The following is a 22160-nucleotide window of genomic DNA, read 5'->3' on the forward strand; positions in this document are numbered from 1 at the left end:
GTTATTGCCAGACACACTCAATATGCATTTCAAAGCTGTATGTATTTGTTTTACTGAAAAGTGCCGTTAGGGACAAAAACACACTTAGACTTTGAAGTCAGGCTCTTAAATGATTAAGTATTTCATAGAAAAGAATACTTTTGAGCAAAGGACAGATAGAAAGTCTCTGTCAAAAGTACAATGGTACTGTAAGGTGGTACATGCTTCTTTCTCCGAACCTTTGCTTAAACAAAGGGTATTTGAAGTAAATCCTCTGCCACAAATATATTACTGGTATGCGTTCATGGGATGTTTTTCCTGAATGTTATTTCTCTTAAGTTATACCAACTTTCCTGTAATTAAAAATAAGTAAATAAACATCTAAATTCTACAGTGGTAAAAGGGTTGCCTATGCTAGTATATTAATGACAGGAGGGAGAAGTAATACAAAATCTCAAAGTCAATGAAAAGTAATGCAAATTGCAAATGGCAACATTCTAGTAACATTGGTTAGGGAGAGGGCTTGAAATGTGAGAGAAAGAAAAGCAAAAAGTCTAGGAGTAAAGATCCGGAAACAGAATCAAGGTGTTAATCAAGGGAATCAGGCCGCTAGAGGGAGCCAGGAAAAAAAACACTGCAACACAAGTCTCGGTAGTTTCTCACTGGCTGAGGGTAACACAAGGTTATTTATGGAAGCCGATGTCAAAGAGAAACCTGTCTTTCATGCTGAGGAGAGCACGATAGTAAGGAAAAGAAGGAACTGTAGAAAACTCGAGATGCACGAGATGCACGTCTGGCTGTGGGCAGATTCACACTAACTAACTGCTGCCATGTGAAAAAAGGTGGTAGGTCACCAAAAGTTCCAATTTTTCAGCAGGAGCTCCATTTCTGCCTGTGTTTAAAGTGCTCAAAGTCAGCTACTGCCTTTGAAAACATTGCACAGTCCACAATGCACAGGCCAAACAAGAGGCCTGGCAGGCCTTACTGGCCGCCAGGCCCCCAATTCTGGACAGAAGGAAACGGAATTCAAGATCAGGGAGGGAGAGCTACATCGTTAAAATAGTAAATATTGGGAAGGATGTGCTGAGGATGCGGAGGGACCATAGATCCACTGGGGCACTCGGTCTTTTCGCTCTTTCTAAAGGGACATCCAATAGCTCTGTTCTGTGGAGAGATTCATACTGAGAAGTTAAAGGTCTTTCTTCTTTGACCGAGCTTCCTTTCCTAGCCTTGTACTCTGACATGGTCACATAAGAAGCCAGCAGATTCTTAGTTAAGTTATGAACACATATGTAATAATAATAAGATATTTTCAAAGCAATAGGTGTAAAAGAGTTTAATTATCTTTTCAGAAATTAATTGTATTTTCTAGAGCATAATTCTATCTACTTTAGTTATAATCCCAGCTTCTTATTATATTTAAAAAAATATATTTCAGGTAGACATGTGTGACTAAGCTTCTAACATTGAAATCATGACATTGCCAAATACTCCCTTGGAGGTGGTTACACAAATTTGAATATATTAAACATTTTCAGTGCTGTGGATTATATAAAAATATATCTAAGTTCTCTAATGAAATTTATGGTTGTGATCTAATCAATATAATTAGATATATCTAATAAATTACATGTTAATGGTAAACCAGGGAATTCAATTAAAAATATAAAGTATTTGATCAAAAATTAAATGGTATAAAATTTATCTTGATTTTTGAAAAGATCAGCATATACTCCAAACTGAGAAAGAATTAGAGTATATACTGTAGTTGTTTATATTTCAATATTTTTTCCTCTTCCAATTTACATTTTGTAATTGTTCCAAGTTTCATATCTTTATAACAAATGACAATCTTTTTCTTTTGTAATTTACCAGTAGGAATTGGATTATACTAGTACTACTCTGGCCTTTAAAGTCAGCTACTTTATTCACCAAATAAAGTATTTTAAAACACCTAAATAATATGTTATAAACTGTGATGGACTTAGAAATAGCAAAAATAGTGTAAAAAAGAAAGAAAAGAAATAACATAAAGCATATTTGGATTTCTACATGTATTTACCAAAGGATTTTTCACCTAATTCGTGGGCCTGGTACAATTAGAGTGGTAAAATCCAGATGACTGAATAGATATAGTCATTTCATACTTAGTGGATTAATAAACTATTTCTGAACTGAGGAAAGAAAATTAGAAATGTGTTTGCCTCCTGGCATGGGAGAGTGCTCCTATCACTTGAACAAAAAAATAAAACAAATCTTTTTGGAAAACACCAGATTTATCACATGTATATGGTTTGTTTTTAAATGAGGGAAGATGACTGATTACAGGCAAAAGTGGATCATAGAAATTGAATCCACTTTCCCACCTGCAATTTTCCTTCCAATTTTGGGTCACACCTAATGAAAAACATGTGTTTTTTTAAAAGACATAATTAGGCATGAGCCTATCAAGACTCTGAGGAACTTTCTCATCTACTATCTATAATAATAAAAGCATAATATGCTAATTAGACCAGACAGCTGGACAACCTTCTGGACGTCATTCTTGATTCGGTGGCAGGGGCAAAGGCTGAGGCAGTTAGGGGTGACCAGGCAGTCAGGCAAGTGGTTAGGGGCAATGAGGCAGGCAGGCAGAGTAGTTAGGGGTGATTAGGCAGATAGGCAAGCAGTTAGGGGTGATCAGGCAGGCAGGCAGGCAGAGGCAGTTAGGGTTGATGAGACAGGCAGGCAAGTTGTTAGGGGCAATCAGACAGGCAGGTGAGCAGTTAGGGGTGATCAGGAAGGCAGACAAGTTGTTAGGGGCAATCAGGCAGGCAGGTGAACAGTTAGGGGTGATCAGGCAGGCAGGCAGAGTGGTTAGGGGCAATGAGGCAGGCATGCAGAGTGGTTAGGGGCGATTAGGCAGGCAGGCAGATGAGCCAGCGCTCCCAGATTGTGAGAAGGATGTCTGACTGCCAGTTTAGGCCCAAACCACGAGGCTTCCTGGATTGTGAGAGAGTGCAGGCCAGGCTGAGGGATCCCCTCCCCCCTGTGCACGATTTTCGCGCACTGGGCCTTTAGTCATAATAATAAAAGGCCAAGCCCTAGCTGGTTTGGCACAGTGGACAGACCATCGGCCTGTGGACTGAAGGGTCCCAGGTTCGATTCCGGTGCGGGCACATCCCAGGTAGGGAGTGTACAGGAGGCAGCTGATTGATGTTTCTCTCTCATAGATGTTTCAAACTCTCTATCCCTCTCCCTTCCTCTCTGTAAAAAAATCAATAAAATATACTTTAAAAAAAATAATAATAAAAGGCCAAGAGGCATCATGACTAAAATGACCAAACAACTGTTCACCAGGAGGATTATGGAGCACCTCTTGGCCATAACGACCTAACAACCAGTCGCTATGATGCCCACTGTGGCTGGTGAACTGGCCTGGTCAAGGGGTAGGACCGGTGGCCAACCTCGTAGCCCCTCCACCCTGCCAGCCTGCCCCTGATCGGACTCTCCCACACCGATTAAGAGCTGGGCCTGCTGGCCAAAAACTCCCCTCTCTCAACCCCGCCCCCTGCCAGCCACACCTCCATAAGCTCACTCCACAACAATAGGCCCGCAGCCCCTCTCCCTGGCCAGCCCGCCCCTGATCACACCCCCCCACCTCAATAGGGAGCAGGGCTGCCCAGACAACCTCCTTCAGCCCCTCCCCCTGGCCACCCCACCCCTGATCACACCCCCCACCTCATTAGGGAGCAGGGCTGGCTGACCAACCTCCTGCAGCCCCTACCCCAGGCCGGCCATGCCCCCGACGGGCCCCACCATCCTGATCGGCCCACAGCCCCTCCCCCTGGTCTGCCCCACCCCTGATCCCCCCCATGCCAATCCAATAGGGGTTGGGGCTAGTAAGCCAACCACCCATAGCCCCTCCCCCAGGTGTTGGCCCAGATCGGCACCCCCCACCCACCTCATTAGGGGGCAGGGCCAGCTGGCCCACTACCCACAGCCCCTTCCCATGGCTGGCTCCACCCCCAATTGACCCCCCAACCCCAATCAGGGGCAGGGCCTGCCGGCCAATCACCCACAGCCCCTTCCCCCAGCTGGCCCAGCGCAGCTCTGATTGGGGGCCCTGATTGGGCTCTGATCCAGGCAGGCCAGCTGGCCAACCTCCCACCATCTCCTCCTCCGGACAGGCCTAGCCCCGAACCACTTTGATTGTGACCAGGCTGGCCAGACCCCATCCATGCATGAATTCGTGCACTGGACCTCTAGTAGACATATAATAAAGAAAAGAAATAGATTAATTCAAATGTTGTATCAATCTTTAGAAATGTGTTTCCTTTGCAGAATTGTTCTCTCTGAATCACTTTTCTTTCCATTGTTTCCTTTTTATTTTCTTATAAGCACAGACTTTATGTTATTATACATAAAGCCTAAGATATGATTCAAAGATTGACATATTTTTCTAATAAAGGATTTATATTTGGTTGTATATCTTTATCCTTTAAGAAAATTAATAAGGAAAAATGTTTAACATTTTGGAGGTGATATTCTAGTCTTGGGAATGCTTTCTTAGCAACTGAATTGTTTTCTGAATGTTTCCTAGAAAAATCAATTTCTCCCTGGTGAGAGTAATAAAATATATCTATTATTAATGATTTTCTATAGCACTGATATTTTAATCTCCATAATTTAACTCCACTTCAAGAAAAAAAATTGATTTTTGTATATGGGTATACATATATATAGGAATGTGCTTATAAAATTTTTACAATAAGAATGTTCAAAATCACCACATTATATTTTAGAAAATTGTATCGCTTCCTACATTGTATTTTATATTGGTTGTAATATCACTATATCTAAATTTCATGAGCAATGAAAACACATTTTATGCAGCACAAGGTTCCTTAACTCAGAACAGTTCCACAAAAATTCTTACAACCATACAAAGAATGCTGAACAAATTCAACTAACAGAGACTAGATTGACTGAGATGTATCAAGACGCTATTTTAAAAGTTTACATTCGTAAGATTATTCATTATGTCAGCATGTAAAGTGGCTATAAGCAAGAGAATCCCTCTTTTTACTCATAACCTTACTTCAATCACATTTGTAGTAGAGAATGGTCCTGCAAGGGAACTCCAGTCTCTGGCATTGTCTGCTAAAAAAATATGGGGACTCTTAGGGTCCCTGCAAAAGGAATTCTATCTCCTGTCTCTAGAAACAATGATTGCGCAATCTTATGTGATTAATTTCCAGCAAACATACCAAAGTCCTTGTGAACATAAGGAGATAACTTGTGTGAAGAGTTCCCTAAGACTGATCAGGGAATAGCACTCTCTGACACCTGAGAAGCTTACAACCCATGCACACAGATATACACAGCATACATAGATACTGGTCTTTTATGATTTCCCTCTTTTCTATTCTGAGCCTATTGCTAAGTCCTTCTGAGTGTATAATATATTTAATTGGTGTATTTGATCAGGAACTTAAAGAAAAGTAAGATTCTCAGATATGTCATCTAACTCCAGGAAATAATGCGTAGTAAGAATTTTTAAAATTATACTTGATTATTTTACTTTACTTGCCAGTTGGGATATAGTTTTCTGAAATGTGAAATTACATTTTTTTTCTCCATTTACCCACAATCGGCTCTAATGTATTTATTTTACATTCCAGTTGTTCTAGTGTATTTGTTCTAATATATCTATTTTAGATATCAAGTTGTTTCTTTTGTGTTACTATTCTTAAAACTAAAGCCATATGAGAAAATGCTGAAAATCCTGGAGATAATTTACAACTTAGAGGCTCTCTCAAAATGGATCAAGACAAATGGCAACCTTTATTATTTGTAATAACTCACTATAGGAAATTAATAATCTTATTTTTTGTTTAAACCTTATGCATTTCAAATAATTCAAAAATTTAATCTAGCACAATTAATTAGATTTAATTAATTTATTTGAGAAGATTGAATAAATTTAATGAAAGTGTTAGGGATTAATTCTAAGCTCAAATATTCAGGACTACATTTTTTTTCCCCAGAAAGGAAATACTTTATTTTGTGGTGGCTTTTGTTATCAATAAAACACTGATTTCAGATGGAATAATGTTAATTTGTAGCTTCCAGGAAGGAAGGAAGGAAGGAAGGAAGGAAGGAAGGAAGGAAGGAAGGAAGGAAGGAAGGATGGTTGGTTTGTGGGCTCTAATTTTGACTACTGCAGTTCCTATAATGTAAGAGTAGATCCTGTTGTATTCTTTTCTTTGTGTTGAGTTGTGCTAAGGTGATCAGATAGTCTCAAATCTATCTCAACTCTCAAAGTTATTAGCATTTTCTTTCAAAGAGATTGGTTTAAGTAATAGTTTAGTGAAGGACTATGACCCTTAGCACTGTTGATTTCACAAATTAATGCTTCTCAGAAGCAAAGCCACATTCCTAGAAAAAATAGATCTTCTGTAACTGTATCACCCCTTTGCAGAGCTATTAAAGATATTGCTTATGTTAACAAGTGACACCTATATGAAATTAGGATAATGTTGTACTTGAAATATATATATAAAACATATATATGTGTGTACATGTGCATACATACATATACATATACTAGAGGCCCGGTGCACGAAATTCGTGCATGGAGGGGGGTTGTCCCTCAGCCCAGCCTGTACCCTCTCCAATATGGGACCCCTCAAGGGATGTCCGACTGCCCGTTTAGGCCCGATCCCGGTGGGATTGGGCCTAAACGGGCAGTCGGACATCCCTCTCACAATCCAGGACTGCTGGCTCCCAACTGCTTGCCTGCCTACCTCCCTGATTGCCCTAACCACTTCTGCCTGCCAGCCTGATCACCCCCTAACCACTCTGCTGCCAGCCTGTTTGCCCCCAACTTCCCTCCTCTCCCGGCCTGGTCACCCCTAACTGCCCTCTCCTGCAGGGTTGATCACCTCCAACTGCCCTCCCTTGCTGGCCAGGTGCCTCCCAACTGCCCTCTCCTGCTGGCCATCTTGTGGTGGCCATCTGTATCCACATGGGGGCAGGATCTTTGACCACATGGGGGCAGCTATATTGTGTGTTGCAGTGATGATCAATCTGCATATTACTCTTTTATTAGATAGGATAGAGGCCTGGTACAGGGGTGGGGGCCAGCTGGTTTGTCCTGAAGGGCGTCCCGGATCAGGTGGGGGTTCCCTTGGGGTGTGGGGCGGCCTGAGCGAGGGGCCTGTGGTGGTTTTCAGGCTGGCCACGCCCCCTGGCAATGCAAGCAGAGGCCCTGGTATCTGGAATTTATTTTCCTTCTGCAATTGAAACTTTGTAGCCTGGAGCGGAGCCAAGCCTGGGGCTCCCTCCGAGGAGGCCAGCAGCCATTTGTGTTGGGGTTATAATTGAAACTTTGTTGCCTTAAGTGGGTGGGCCCGGCCAGGATGTGCTGAAAGCTTTGCTTCTCCTGTTGCCGGCGGCAACCCTGGCCTGCTCTCTCAAGCTCCATTCTGCCGCCATTTGTTTGAATTTGTTTACCTTCTATAATTGAAACTTTGTAGCTTGAGTGGAGGCTTAGGCCTGGCAAGGGCAGGCGGAAAGCTTGGCTTCCTCTGTTACCTAGGAAACCTTGCTCTCTGTGGCTGTAGCCATCTTGGTTTGGGTTAATTTGCATACTCGCTCTGATTGTATGGTGGGCGTGGCTTGTGGGTGTGTCGGAGGTATGGTCAATTTGCATATTTGTCTATTATTAGATAGGATATACATATATACATAACTACATATATTCATTTTTCAATCTTAGATTTTATAAATTCTGTGTGATTAGAAATATGATCTTGTAAAGACATCTGATTTCTTAACACTGATCTATCTGATATAATTGCTAAACTAATCCTGCTAAATAGACTTGGAGTTTAGGTTTCAAACATTTGTTTGACTATATTGACTTCTAGAAACAGTTAATTAACAATACCTGTGGGAAAAGAATGACAAAGTAATTTGGCTCTATATCATAGCTGAACATCAAAGGATAATCTAAAACAGTTTGTGATTTATTGGGAGTTAATATTTTTGTACTGGATTTACATTTTTGATTAATGTTAATGTTTTATATTAATTGGTCTTCTTTGGTCCCAAAAGAATTATTTTGAAGAATAACTGTGGAAACAAGAAAAATTTGCAAATTCAAAGAATGTTGTATAGCTACACTAGTAGATTAAACACTGAAGGATCTAACTCAAGAAAAGAGATATTCTTTATAAAACACCATCTCATATTCTGTATCTACCTCTCTCTTTAGTGGCTTCTAGCTTATACTACTTCCATATATATTTGTTGTTGTTGTTATTAATCCTCACCTGAGGATATTTTTCCCATTGATTTTTAGAGACAGTGGGAAGAAAGAAGGGGTGGGGGGAGAAAGAGAGAGAGAGAGAGAGGGAGAAAGAGAGAGAGAAACAACAATGTGAGAGACACATCGACTGGTTGCCTCCTGTATGTGTCCCTAGCGGGGTGGGGAGCAAACCTGCAACCAAGGTACCTGCCCTTGACTGAAAATTGAACCCAGGAACCTTTACTGTACAGGATGAGGCTCTAACCATTAAGCTACACTGGCCTAAGCCTTATGTTTTTTTAGTTACTCTTTTCTGTGGTAAGAATCCTGGTGCATTATGTATCTTCAGTTGTTGCTGAACTGTACCCTATTTTCAGTTGATTTTGATTTTTAAATAGATGCAAGTCAAAAACTTAGATCCACAGTTCACACCCCAATAAAATGTTTATTCTGTCCGTCTAACATGTATAGGAGAAGAAAGAGCAATTGTTTTGATATAGAGCTTCATTCCTTGCTTCAAACAACTCCTGTTAAACTTGTTCCTCAAACATGCCAAGCTCTTAGGTAGAGAACTCAGATTCCCCACCCCCAGTAATATCTTCTTTACAGAAGAGACTTGTAAATAGTTCTACCACTTTTTGTATTGTTCATTTATATCAACATTCATGGGCACTGGACTCATCATGTATCTGGATCTTTTCCTCACCTTCCTCTTCCTGAGGAAAAACAAAGAAGAGTTTGTAAGAAATAATAACAGGTAGACAATCAAAATGATTTTTAAATGTGCCAATAGAAACACAATAAAGTTTCTCTATATTAAATTCATTCATTAACTTCAGTAAACTTTTACTGAGCACTGACAGAGTTCCAGACACTTACCTAAGCACTAGGGATGGAGAAAATCCTATTTTCTGCCTTATTGAAAGCCACATGTCATAATGGATGTAGGTAAAAATTGCTAAGGAAGAATAAAATAAAGAGCATATAATTCTGCTTGAGGGAATGCAGGAAAATTTCCCAAGGTAACTTATAGTTAATATAAGTCTCACTCTAAGAGTTGGTAGGCAAATGAGAGAAGGAAGGACATTTCAAAAATAGGGAACTATAGTTCCAGAGGCACAAGTGCATAAGAAAACATTGTATGCTTGCCCTAGTTGGTTTGGCTCAGTGGATAGAGTGTTGGCCTGCGAACTGAAAGGTCCCAGGTTCGATTCTGGTCAAGGGCATATGCCTGGATTGTGGGCTTGATCCCTAGTAGGGGGCATGCAGGAGGCAGTTGATCAATGATTCTCTCTCATCATTGATGTTTCTATTCCTCTATCCCTCTCCCTTCCTCTCTAAAATCAACAAAAAGTATATTTTAAGAAAAGAAAATATTGTGCACTCAAAAAAGCTCTGAACTCTTAGGCAATGTTGAAGAGTTCTGAATATAGAGAGATGAGTTTGGAACTGCAAACAAAACAAAACAAAACACAAAAGAAACCCCACAAAAACAACTTGGTATTACACCTAGAGTTGTTACATTAGAATAAGGATGTAATGTGACCCCCTTAAAATGCATTGAGAAAAAAAAAAACTATAAAGAGAGTGAAAAATGATACTATGATATATCTTTATTATAGTGGTATTATATGACATTGTTTTACTATTAAGAATATGAAGACTAGAATTGCTGCACATAGCAGGTTATGTGATTTATTCTTAGGAGATAAAATCATGCATTATTATAATAATAAGGCTTTGAACTAAATAGTCATTTATACTTTCACATTGATCACCTCCCAAAACAAAGTATGTTAGGTGTTATCCTCTGATGTATCATTTGAATGTAGTTCATGCAAGTGAATGTCAAAGTAGGTGACATGGAAAGCTATATTAACTAAATTCCATTTCAGAGGAAGCCTAGGAATTTGGAAGGAGTATTTACTATTTTATTTTATTAAATTTATTGAGGTGTTTTTAAGCAACCAGAATCCCAACTTTAGCAAGCTACTAAAGTGCCACCTCTCTTGATGCCTAAGTTTTGACCTCTTGTATTTTAACTTTGAAAAACATATGACTGTTTCAATATTTTTCAAAAGTATGAATTTATAACAAACTGTCACTCAGCTCTCTACTCAGCCTCAAATGTTGATTCATTATTTGGGTTTTGACACAAGCAGCTTGATATATAAAAATATAGGGAATTAAAGCCAGTAGCTGCGGTTAACGGGATCCCCAGGAGGCACACAAAAATGCAGTTTGAGAGTAACGTTTAAACACAGTGACCTTGAGTTTTCATTTGCCAGTTTTGACGACTGGGCCTCCCCATACCAACTCAGAGAAGTGCAAAAAACTATCGTGCTTCAGCCATCCTTTCTGGCCCATTCTTCAAGCAGCCAGATGGCTTGTAGACAATCAACTGAAGAACATTTTTAAATAACTCTAAGTTCCCTGCCAGTTTTATGAATTGATTGAGCAGCAAGAATGTGCTGAGTGAACAACAAGCTGGAAAACTATATAACAAACTTGGAGAATAATCTATTAACTCTAGCCTCTTGAAAAAAAAAAATAGCTCTTTCATCTGATGAGGAAAGAAAATGGAGTTTATTTTAACTCTTTGGAATAAATCTGTACTAGTAACAATAGAAAAGTAAAAAAAAAATTAGGATTAATCCTTTATAATGTTATCTGGAAGAAATAAGGAAATACTTCTCAATAATATTCAATGGAGAAAAGTTTAAATTTTGAAGAAAAACACACACAAATAATCCCATTCTAATGAGAAGTAACCATAAATAGATGGAAGACAAGTTGTGTGTGTTTTTTTTAACTCAATCTGGAATTCTGTTAAGTCTTACAGAATTCTATAGAGATTCCTTGAAGTTTTCACAATCTTCAGCCAATGTTTTAACTGTTGAATATCTAATGTGTTCAAAATTGTAGAACACACACACCTATTTCTGCTGCCTTTTCCCTGATCCACTGTTGTTATCACATATAGTAAACCCTATTCCACTGACGCACATGTGTATTAATGCCATCATAACTGAGTAGCTAAAGTATAAATGATATTCAGAAGAAACAAAAGACATATGAAACTGGTGACTTCCCAACTTCTCCTTATTAGTCCCTTCAAATCAAATCAAACAATTATTTATTTTTCTCTTGGGTGGAGACACAGAGAAATATGCACATATATTTTATGTTTTTCCAAACCTTTCTACAAGAAACTCATTAAATGTTAATCTTTGAGGGGTAATATACTATCCAGATATGTTTACATTAGCTGAAGCTTTGCATCCTCAGTTTGAGTTAAGAGAAAATGTACAATCAAAAAGTTGCCCTCTCTATGCCACTGGGATCATAGAACCATCCCAGACATCCCACTGTGGTTGTGGGAACCCTAAGATGCCAAGCAAAGTGAGATCACTCTGCTCTCAGCGCTGCTTCTGAAATAGGCCAGTGATACTGTGAGCCAAGTTTTGAGTGTCAGATACAAGAAGAATGGGAAGTACAAGCCCAAAGAGCACTTTTCAGTTCCATTAGCTGAAACGTGTGCTGTGTTCTCATTCAGGCTACAGGTACGAAACCAAGAGTGCCAAGAAAAAAATCTATACAATTCAATAAGTGGCTCAGAGAACTATGAGTAGAAACACTAAGAACCTGAATTGTCCAATTTTTATTTAGGTCAATTAGATATTACTAAAGAGGTCTCAAAGAAGGTTGGGGAAAAATTAATAGGTATAAAATGCTCTTCAATCTAAATAGTCTATATCAAATTTCTAAATAGTTATTACATATAAATTATATATAAAATGTATTATACGAATATATATATATATATATATATATATATATATATATATATATATATATATATATATATATATAAGTTAATGCATGTGCATGTATTCTATTAGATTTCCCTACTGTACAGTATATCCAGCTAAATGATTATTTCAAGAAATTAAATGAAACACACACATTTTTAGGCCTTCACCTCTGTTTTGGTTTATTTGTTCCTGCTTTCAAAACCAGTGTCAGTTGATATTTCTACTAGTCATGTTCTTTTTTTGAGTGTTATGTCCTATTCCCAGACAGATGGCTTCTAGTTCCTTTTCCATAAATCAGGTTTGTATCCTACACATGTAAGTTATTTACTCAAAACAAAATATGCACAACTGTGCCCTAACCAGTTTGGCTCAGTGGATAGAGCGTCGGCCTACGGACTCAAGGGTCCCAGGTTCGATTCCGGTCAAGGGCATGTACCTTGGTTGCGGGCACACCCCAAGTAGGGGGTGTGCAGGAGGCAGCTGATTGATGTTTCTCTCTCATCCATGTTTCTAACTCTCTATCCCTCTCCCTTCCTCTCTGTAAAAAATCAATGAAACATATTTAAAAAAATTGTGCACAACTGAGAAAAATATGTTTGGGTCAAAGCCTAGTAATCTTTCACCTAATATAACTTCTATATTGAGGTGAACTTTTCAATACAAATGCACCTTGGTTTAGTTCATTCTTTCTCTTCCTCAGTGTACATCTCATAACCCTGATAGATTGGAAACACCCAAAAAACCCTCACATTTAACTTCTACCTCAATCACTTCACTACAAGGACTCAATCAACTAGGTAAGGAAGACAAACACACAGGAAGCAGAGTGATACAGTGCAAAGTGCATGGGACTCTCCTGGAGTAACTCATTGGGTGAAGAGTACCACACTGTATGTGGGGATTATTGTCCTCACACAATGTGCCCATATCAGGAAGATTCACTCCTGCATTTTGCCTAAAGCGATTTGCTCATTTAAGTTTTGTTTCTTCTTGTTTACCAGGAATACCTGCAATAAGCAGAAGGAAAGCAATGTAACCTGCAATGACTGTATCTACAAATAGAGACTCAGCGGTAACTGTTCTCTCAGTCAGAGACAGAACTGTAGAATAATAATAGGGCCAGAAGGGACTTTCAGAGGTTATCTAGTCCATCCATCTGCCTTGAGGCTGGACTGAACCCAAACTTGCCTAGACAGATTGCTATCTACCCAATTTGGAAGGCCTCCAGGGAGAGAAATCCTTACAACCACTTTTAGTAAGGGAATCAGTGCTTAGCAATTTGCATTCTGAGCAAATGCTTGCATATTGTATTATAAAATTCTCCATGCCCTGTCAGTTTTTAGCTTTTTCCCTCCAACAGATTCCGTGTTCCCATAGCTTAATCATGTCGTTCTTTCACTTTCCCAGATAGCCTTATATTTTCAAATCTCAAAAGTTATAAACCATCACTCCTAACTGAAATGCAGGTTAATGGTGGGACTAGTATCCACTGTAATCAGCTGTCCCAGCTCCTGACTGCCATGATTCCTCTTGGAATATTTTCTTACACCTTAGCATTGCCTTGCTCACTCATGTTGTATCAATTAGAAATTATCTTTGGGCATGAATAACAGAGATCTTTAAAAGACTTTAAAAAATAGAAGTTTATTTTTTCTCTAATGTAAAAAATGTCCAGAGATAGATATTCCAAGGCAGGTAAGGTGATTTCATGATGATTTAAATACTCATATTTTTGTTTTGCCATCTTGTTACTTACTTTGCATCCTCTAGGTAGGCTCATGATCAGATGGCCACTGCAGCTCAGAATATCAGGTTCCCATTCCAAGAGGAAGGAAAAGGAATAAAATGTCCCTACTAAGCAAGTCAACCTATTTCCTAAGATACTTTCCAGAAGCCTGATTCCAAAATTTGCATCACCATGCCATTGACCAGAATTTTAACACAGATCCACCCTTATTTGCATGAAAGGCTGGGAGTGTAGTTTTTTAATATAAACACTGTTTCAATAAAAGCAGACTTGGAAGAGGGGGTAATGAATATTTGGGAGGAACTAGAAGTTTATTCTTTATATGCTTTAATAGAGTAATGAAACAGTTGATTGTGCACCAGGTAGGTGTTGCAGTTGTGCCATGTTTGATAAACGATATAAAAGGATTCTGAAGGGTAGAGAGAGCTGATCATTCACTATGATGTCTTTGAAAATCAGTAAAATGAAATGTTTGGACAATACGCTAAGCTTCATTTCAGATATAAAGTTGTGTAAATTTAAATAAAGATTCAGTACACCTAGTAAGTATAACAAAAAGGTCAAGTTGTGCTGTAGCGAAGAGTTACCAAACGTACAGAGTTAATGTCCACAGAGGATCGTTCCTGGGGAGCCAGAAAGGGCTGGCTTCTGCCTAAGAAAACAAACAGACAGATGTGCTTTATAGGAGAAAGAGTCTCTCTCTTTTTCCCTTCCTTCCTCCTCTTCTGTCCTATTCCTTTTTTCAACTTTTTTCCTCTATTTTTTCCTTTCTTCCTATATTGCTATCCTCATTCCCTGCCCCATATCTCATACTTTTTCAACCTTTATTTTAAAATTTTATTCCTTCAAATTTAGGCTTAATCTTGAGACTTTTTAATAGCTTTGTGAGTTTCAAAATCTATGCTATTATTTTACATCTGTGGTCAGCCAACCATATTTTATCATTTATTTTTATTATATGGTTTGTCATCATGTATAAATCTTTGTTGTTTAATTTAATATTTTGAGAAAGCTAAATCATGTTACATTGCTTTGCTATCTTACTCTCTCTGATGGTAAAATTCCCATTGTTTTGTTTTACTTTCCTAAGACTACCAGTAATCTCCAACCAATCAAATATACACCAAATATTTTATTTTGTTGCTGTTGACTGTTATTTTGAAGGATCCTTTAATTAGTTTTCCTTTGAATTACAAACTTTATCGGGATTAATTCTACTACTTTTTATACCCCCAAATAAATTTACATCTGTGAAATATTATTTAAGAAAGCCATTTTTACCACATAGTTTTAGAGAATAAGGCATTTTGTAGATACTGGAGCCAAAACAACATATTGGATAGTTCTAAATATCTACAGTATTATATACTTACATATATACAAATATATAAGATATTATATATATATACTAGCGTTCCCATTGCAGGAAGTTTCCTGCAATAGGGCTTCCTGCTGCACTCTATCCCGCCCCGCCTGCTTTCCTCCCTTATCCCCCGCCCCGCCTTCTCCACCAGCCCGCCTGCTTTCCTCCCTTCTCCCCCAGCCCCGCCTACGCTCCTCCCTTCTCCTCTGCCCCACCTGCTTGCTTCTCCACAGCTTTGCTCCCTTCTGCAGCTCTTGGCTTCTTTCTAAGCTGTATTGATATGCAAATTAACCGCCATCTTGGTTGGGGTAATTTGCATATTTGCCCTGGTTGGCTGGTGGGCGTGGCTTGGCTGGTGGGCATGGCTTAGGCTTAGCAAAGGTGCGGTCAATTTGCATATTAGTCTATTATTAGGTAGGATATATATATATATATATATATATATATATATATATAGAGAGAGAGAGAGAGAGAGAGAGAGAGAATACATAGTATAGTATCATTTGGTACACATTCCAATTAGTTCTAAAATTAAAATTCTTGATGTCTAAGTAAGAGAAGAATAAGATGAAGAAATCTATATGCTTTGCTAAGTAGAATGAAAGTCAGAGGAAAATGTTAGTTATTGTACCAAATTTACTATACACATAACTCATCCATTTTTTCTTCTCATTTTTAATACTGGGTAAACCCACACCAGTATGGTGGTATGCTTCTCTTTCACTGGGCAGGTTAGGGGGCCAGGAACCTTTTGGGATGAAACTAATGGTATTTTTCACTAGCCACTATGTTAGGAAGATCTGTGTGGATTAGCAGCCAGGACTGTAGCTTTTCTGGTATTAACAATTCATGTCTTTTAGGAGCCTGCAATTGAGACAAATGTTATCAAATTATAGTCAGCAATCTCTGCCAAACAAGAATTACTGTATTTCTACTTTATACATTGCACTGGATTTCACAGCCCCTAAAGTCAGAAAAAAACATAAACAAACCAACAACCAACAAACCCCACAAAAACTTGAAGCACACACATCAAAACATGGATTTTTAAATTGTTAATATATAAATATGTTTTTTTTCTGAAATAGAAATAATTATTATGGAAGAAAGAAATAGAAGTCTTACTTTAACAAAATCTAGATACAGAGGTATCCTCATTATTGTCAAGGACTTTTTTTTGTCCTGTGCTAAAGTATCTGTGTTTGAAATCCAATTTTATTTTTCTATTTGTTGAAATTTTCTTCCAAAACTTAGTTCATCAATGTATATTTCCCTTTCTCTTCAATAGTTTTTTTTCTATCTCCATGAGGCATTGTTTCATTTTAGACATGAGTAATATTTTCCAAAGCAAATATAAATATTTCCAACATACTAAATTACAATATTTTTTGTTATTTAGATACACATGGAATATATACCAGTAATAACTTTTTTGATAAGGCAATTAGCACTTAATTCAGTGATGAGTTTGTATGACTTTTCTTGATAGTTTGTTTTATTTTATTACATGCAACCAATGTACTACATATCTACAAAGGAACACTACTAATCTAAACAAGAAATTCCCAAGGGTTTTCAGTGTAAGTTTATGACTAAAGAATATTAAAGGTCATCTAATTATTTTTATGAGGCCAAGGAAAGGCTGCTTAAGTATAGCTTGTGATTCAGCTCTACTCCCATCTAAATAAATTCACATTTGGAAAATGGTGTCAGAAGGGTTTCCTACCTCTTTAAAAAGAAATTAGAACATATGCTTCTGTCAGAGAGGCAAATTGCTATGGAGGTTTAGGGTCGTATTTTGTGCTGTAATAACTATTAAAACAATAATTTTTTAAAAAAAAATATGTTTTTATTGATTTTATAGAGAAAGTGTGGAAGAAGGAGAGAGAGAAACATTGATGCATCACCATCAATCAGCTGCCTCCTTACTCCCCCTGCTAGGGGTTGAGCCTGAAACCAGAGCATGTGCCCTGACTTGGGAATCAAACCAGCGACTTTCTTGGTGCATGGGTTGGCATTCACCCTCTGAGCCACATGGCTGGGCAACCCTCAGTATTTTAAAGTGTATTAGTTTGTTCACTTTTCATAGGACAAATGACTTGATGTTTGATGGCTTTAAACAACTGGTTACTGCTAATATAGTAACAAACAAGTTATGAAATAAAAGCTGAAGCTTTTTTTATATGTTAGGGACTACTTTACTTGAGGAATATAAGGAGAAGATGGAGTATTTCCTTTTGCTGTCACTGTAAAATACATTTGAACTAAGATTAAGTATGAAGCTTTTATTGAACTAATGTGTTTAAAGATCAAATAAGTGTTCAGCATTAGGTACTGTTAGAATTAAATTATAATTACTTTAAAACACCTTTGTGGAGGTCTAATTTAGTATTATGGAGCAGACTAGGTACCACTAATGCAATCACAATTGATAAAATAGATAAGGAACTAAAATGAAATGTGTATAAATGGATGATCTAACAAATAAAAGACAAAACATCATATGTCTGAGGGAAAGCTTTTGGGGGGAATTGAGTTATACAAACTTATTAAAACAGATTGGAAACCTGATTCATTGGTCCTAGAAGCTATGAAGTTTCAGTGAGGTTAACAGCCAAATGGCAGGAAAATGGTATAAAATGAACATTTTGTTTTTGTATGTGCGTGCAGTGGATTAAACTATAGTAAGTAAATGAAAAAAATAGTTTTATAAAGGGTAATTTCCGAAGTTGACTCAATGTCAAAGAAGTATTCACTTTAATATTATCATCTGTGTAGTCAGATGATGAAAACCTGTCTTACATTGAAATGAACTAAATCAGGTATAGGAAAGGTAGGATCATGCCTTCCAAAAGTGGGGGCTTAGGGGGCGGTGAGACATAGAAGAAATACCTTATTTGAAAAAATGTATTTTATTTAAAAGCATGCTCAACAGCTGTTGCTTAGGTCAGGTACCACTGAAGGTAGCTTTCTTCTTGGCCACTAGTGTTTCATAGACTTTGTTTTCTTCAGCTACATAGTATATTTATGCTAGCTTCTTATTCTTATTTTTATAATCTAGTATTTACTGAGCAGCTATGATGCATTTGGCCATGTGCTGGGTGTTGAAGATTCAAAATGAAATGATGTTGTCTCTGATCTCAAATGCTCATAGGGAAGGAGAAAATAGACGTCTAAACAAACAATTACAAAGCAATATGAACAATTTTACCATGTTGCATTTGAAACGGTGTGATGTGGTATGAAGACTGTAGGATATCAATCAGAATCCATACAGAATGACAGAAACCACTCTGAGTTTAAACAGAGGGGACTTGAGGCAGGACATCTTTATATAGTTGGTGGAGAGCTGAAAGTCAGCGGTGGACGGTGAGGCAACCTAGAGATCATCAATATGGGAGGCCCCTATCACCTCCAGGGTGGAAAGAAAAAGGGAAGATTCTGTAGTATTGGTCCCAGTTTGTCCTAGAGGAGATGCAGCTGATGCTAGAGATGCAAAGTAAGGGAGTGAGGGAAAGGAAAAACCCAACTCTCCTCACATTGTGGTCACTGCTTTCCACTGCTGAACTCATTCAGAAACCTGTAGATACAGAGTTATGAAAATGCGGCTTTGAGCCTTGAGTTTCTCATTTATTATATGGAAGTCTAAGACCTACCTTAATGAGCTAATGTTATAATTAGTGATAATGTATATAAAATAGCTTGATAGTGCACTGGAGAAAATAGTATTCTCTGAATGAATAATATCTTTATCAATTTGCATATATTCAAATTTAAATAACAACAAGGTTTTAAAAGTGGATATTTATCAGTTTGCCTCATTGCCTTTGTATTTACACTCAGCAGAGTATCTAGAAGATAATTCTTATTCAAAATTATTATTAATGTGTTTCATATATTCAACATCGTTTGTGGCTGTGTGTACTAAGTTAGATGCTAAGGATGCACAATGCACTCTTGCTCCATGATTCAGTGGGTCTATTTAGATTTCATGATGGAAGATTCCTTGCTCCCACTCTTACCCCCACTCCAATTTTTTAGTAGTCTTTTTGGGGCTGCATTCGAAAACCAAAGAAAACTGAATGTCACTATAAATTTAAGTACTTGCCGTGCCTGTTGTTCCTGCACAGGCCCAACTTTGCCTGGCTAGGACACTTCAGGCTGAACTCTGAGAAGATGCTGACTGCTGAATAAGCAGCAAAGAGAAGTCCGGGCCCACTGGGCATGATGTGCTCCATCTACTAAAGCAGGAGAAGAAAAACTTTGGAAATCAGTTCTTAGGGAGATATGTAAATTGGATTTTCTTCCATTGGTTTTCTAATAGTGCCTTTGAGATAGTCAAATGGGTACCTATCAGGTACCTCCCAGAATTGATTAAAAGAATCAATCTTTTAAAAGGTTTTAAAATAGCACATAGGCATTGTCTTCCCTCAAATAAGCGCCAGTCTAAGTTCATATTCACAAAAGTATTGGCAACTGCAGTTCTGCAATGGACGGTAGAATGATCACTTGTGACTAGAAAGTTTCTGTCATATCCTGAGTCCAATGACAGTTTAAAAGAAAGATATGATGGAAAAGCGTTGACAAACATTACTGACTATTGCATCCACAGCCCTCGTTCTCTTGGGAAATTGCATAAATTGGGGCCCCAGATGAGCGTACCCGCTCCTTTGTGGGCCGTACTGGGGAGCTATAAGTAGGCCATGGGAATGAGCAAGTATGGAATCCCCTGGCCTATGTTTCCTGAGAGCTCCTCTGTAGCCTCTAGAAGTGTGGTAAATAAGAAGCCTACCTCTAAGGCTGAAGCTCCAGGACAAGTAAATAGGCCTTTTGCACAGGAAGATGGGGGGCTGCGGGGGTGAGGGGGTGGGGGCGGTGGGTTCAGGGGTTCAATCTGGTGTCTGTTTCGTGCCCTGCCAAGAGCTGTCTATCCAATTGTTTCAGTCCCTTGGGGGCTATGAGAGCAAGCCCCCAGCCACCAATGCCTGGCACTCAAGGGGTATCCCTGTGTGGACAGGGCACACCTTACGGCTTCATTCAGCATGGCCACGGAGAAGTCCAGAGTTCCCGCAAGCCCTCTGGCTTCAGTGGGGCCACTGGAGAACCCCCATCTGTGGCGAGCCCATTAGCTGCAAAAGAGCTGCAGGAGTGTGTGGGTCAGGCCAAGCCCCACAGTGCTTGCCTGATTGTGTGGGCACAAAACTAGTGCCCACCAGTGCCAGCACTAGCAATTGAGAGCGCACCTCTGTTCTCAGAGAAAGCCCAAGCAGACCCCGGTGCCTCTGCCAGACACTTGAAGAATTAGCCAGTGAATCTTCGTCATGTGTGGTCTAGGCCGCTTTTCATACCGCTGGGTTGATGCTGGGTTCCATGGTGAGTGAGTCTGTGCCTCAGCCCAGTAAGAGCAGGTTTTTCCTTCCCCATCACCTTTTGGGTCTCCCAGACATACTCCCCCTTGGTTTTCAAAGTCAGACTTCTTGGATTCTCATCTCTCCAGGGCAAGTCTCAAAGTTAGGAATGCCTGATACAGGCATGAACCCCAAACCCTCCTCAGAGAGAAGCTCCATGTTTGTGAGGTCTCTTCTGATGGTTGTCATGCCAGGGGTGGGGTGTTTGGTGAAACTGTCTCTGCTCTCCTGCATATCTCCATGTGGTCCTTCCCTTTGTTGTGGAGGAGCTGCTCATTTAGTTTTTAGGTCTTTTTTCAGGGGAATTGTTCCCTATGTATGTACAGATTTGGTGTGTCCATGGACCAAGGTGAGTACTGGATCACCTATGCTACCATCTTGAACTACCTCATCTAAAGGTTCTATTTTATTTATTTATTTTTTAAATATTTATTGTTGAGAGTGTTACATAAGTCCCCTTTTATTCCCCATTGACCCCACCCCTCGCCCCCAGCTTTCACCACACTATTATCTGAGTCCATGGGTTATGCATATATGCATACAAGTCCTTTGGTTGATCTCTTCCTACCCATTCACCCAGCCTTGCCTTCCCTCTGAGATTAAAGTTCTATTTTAAATGGAAGAAAAATGATCCAAATAACAGTTGTAAGATGCAAGAGGAGTGATGAACAAATATATTAGTAAATATGTAGGTAAATCTAAAACAATATTACATTAAATATTAATGAGGTTTCAAGTTAGATCTAAAATAATAAATATCAATGTAAGTCATGGTAGAGGGGTGACTGGAGATAAAGTCTGGTTAGTTTGCACAAACCATTTAAATGGTTCCACAGTAGTGGTCCCCGCAGGGCAGTGGGCATCAGGTCTTAAACAGAGATTGGAAGTTCCTGCTAGCACATTCTTTGTTTTACTCTTACCAAGAAACATCTCTTTCAAGCACTCATGAGAGAAACTCTGTGTAATCTTTACACTTTAATATAAATATAAATATATTTTTCATAAAAAGTACCTGGCTAAAAGAATATTTTTGGCAGCAGAGTCTGGGGAGGTGCAGTTCATTAAAAATGGGTCAATTTTGACTGATTTACAAAATTATATTTTGATTTAGAGATAGCTTGAGTACTTTACATCATGTTTATTTTTCTTACATGGAACAAAGATACATGCCAAATTTCCATTTTTTAAGTTTTTTTCCCCAATTAAGCATTTTAAATACATACTTGGAGACAAGATTATAAGGAAATGAAATAAAATATAGTACATGATTCTTATACTTAAAAAATTACCTTAAACAGTTAATAAGATGATATACACTAGAAATAATAAATACCAATACGATTTTTAATATATGATTTAAAATAATTATGGAAGGAATTTCATAAGACGATATAAAGTATTTATTGCTATAAATATTAGCTATATCACCTAGCACAGAACCTGATAACAGCACCTCAATAAGCATTTGTTTCATGGCACGTACAACAATTATTATTAGAGTTTGGATAAAGTGAAAATGGGAATTGGATGACTATGGAAGACTAATAGTAAAGGA

At 38.4% G+C, this 22160-nt stretch overlaps 1 protein-coding gene across 1 annotated transcript in view; it reads left to right on the top strand.

The window, feature by feature from the left end:
- The window catches only part of LRP1B (LDL receptor related protein 1B), a 1721287-nt gene that overhangs the window by 635300 nt on the left and 1063827 nt on the right, over positions 1 to 22160 (top strand). The window lies entirely within an intron of this gene.

This window comes from Cnephaeus nilssonii (genome assembly GCF_951640355.1).
Source record: "Cnephaeus nilssonii genome assembly, chromosome: 10".
Lineage (NCBI taxonomy): Eukaryota > Metazoa > Chordata > Mammalia > Chiroptera > Vespertilionidae > Cnephaeus > Cnephaeus nilssonii.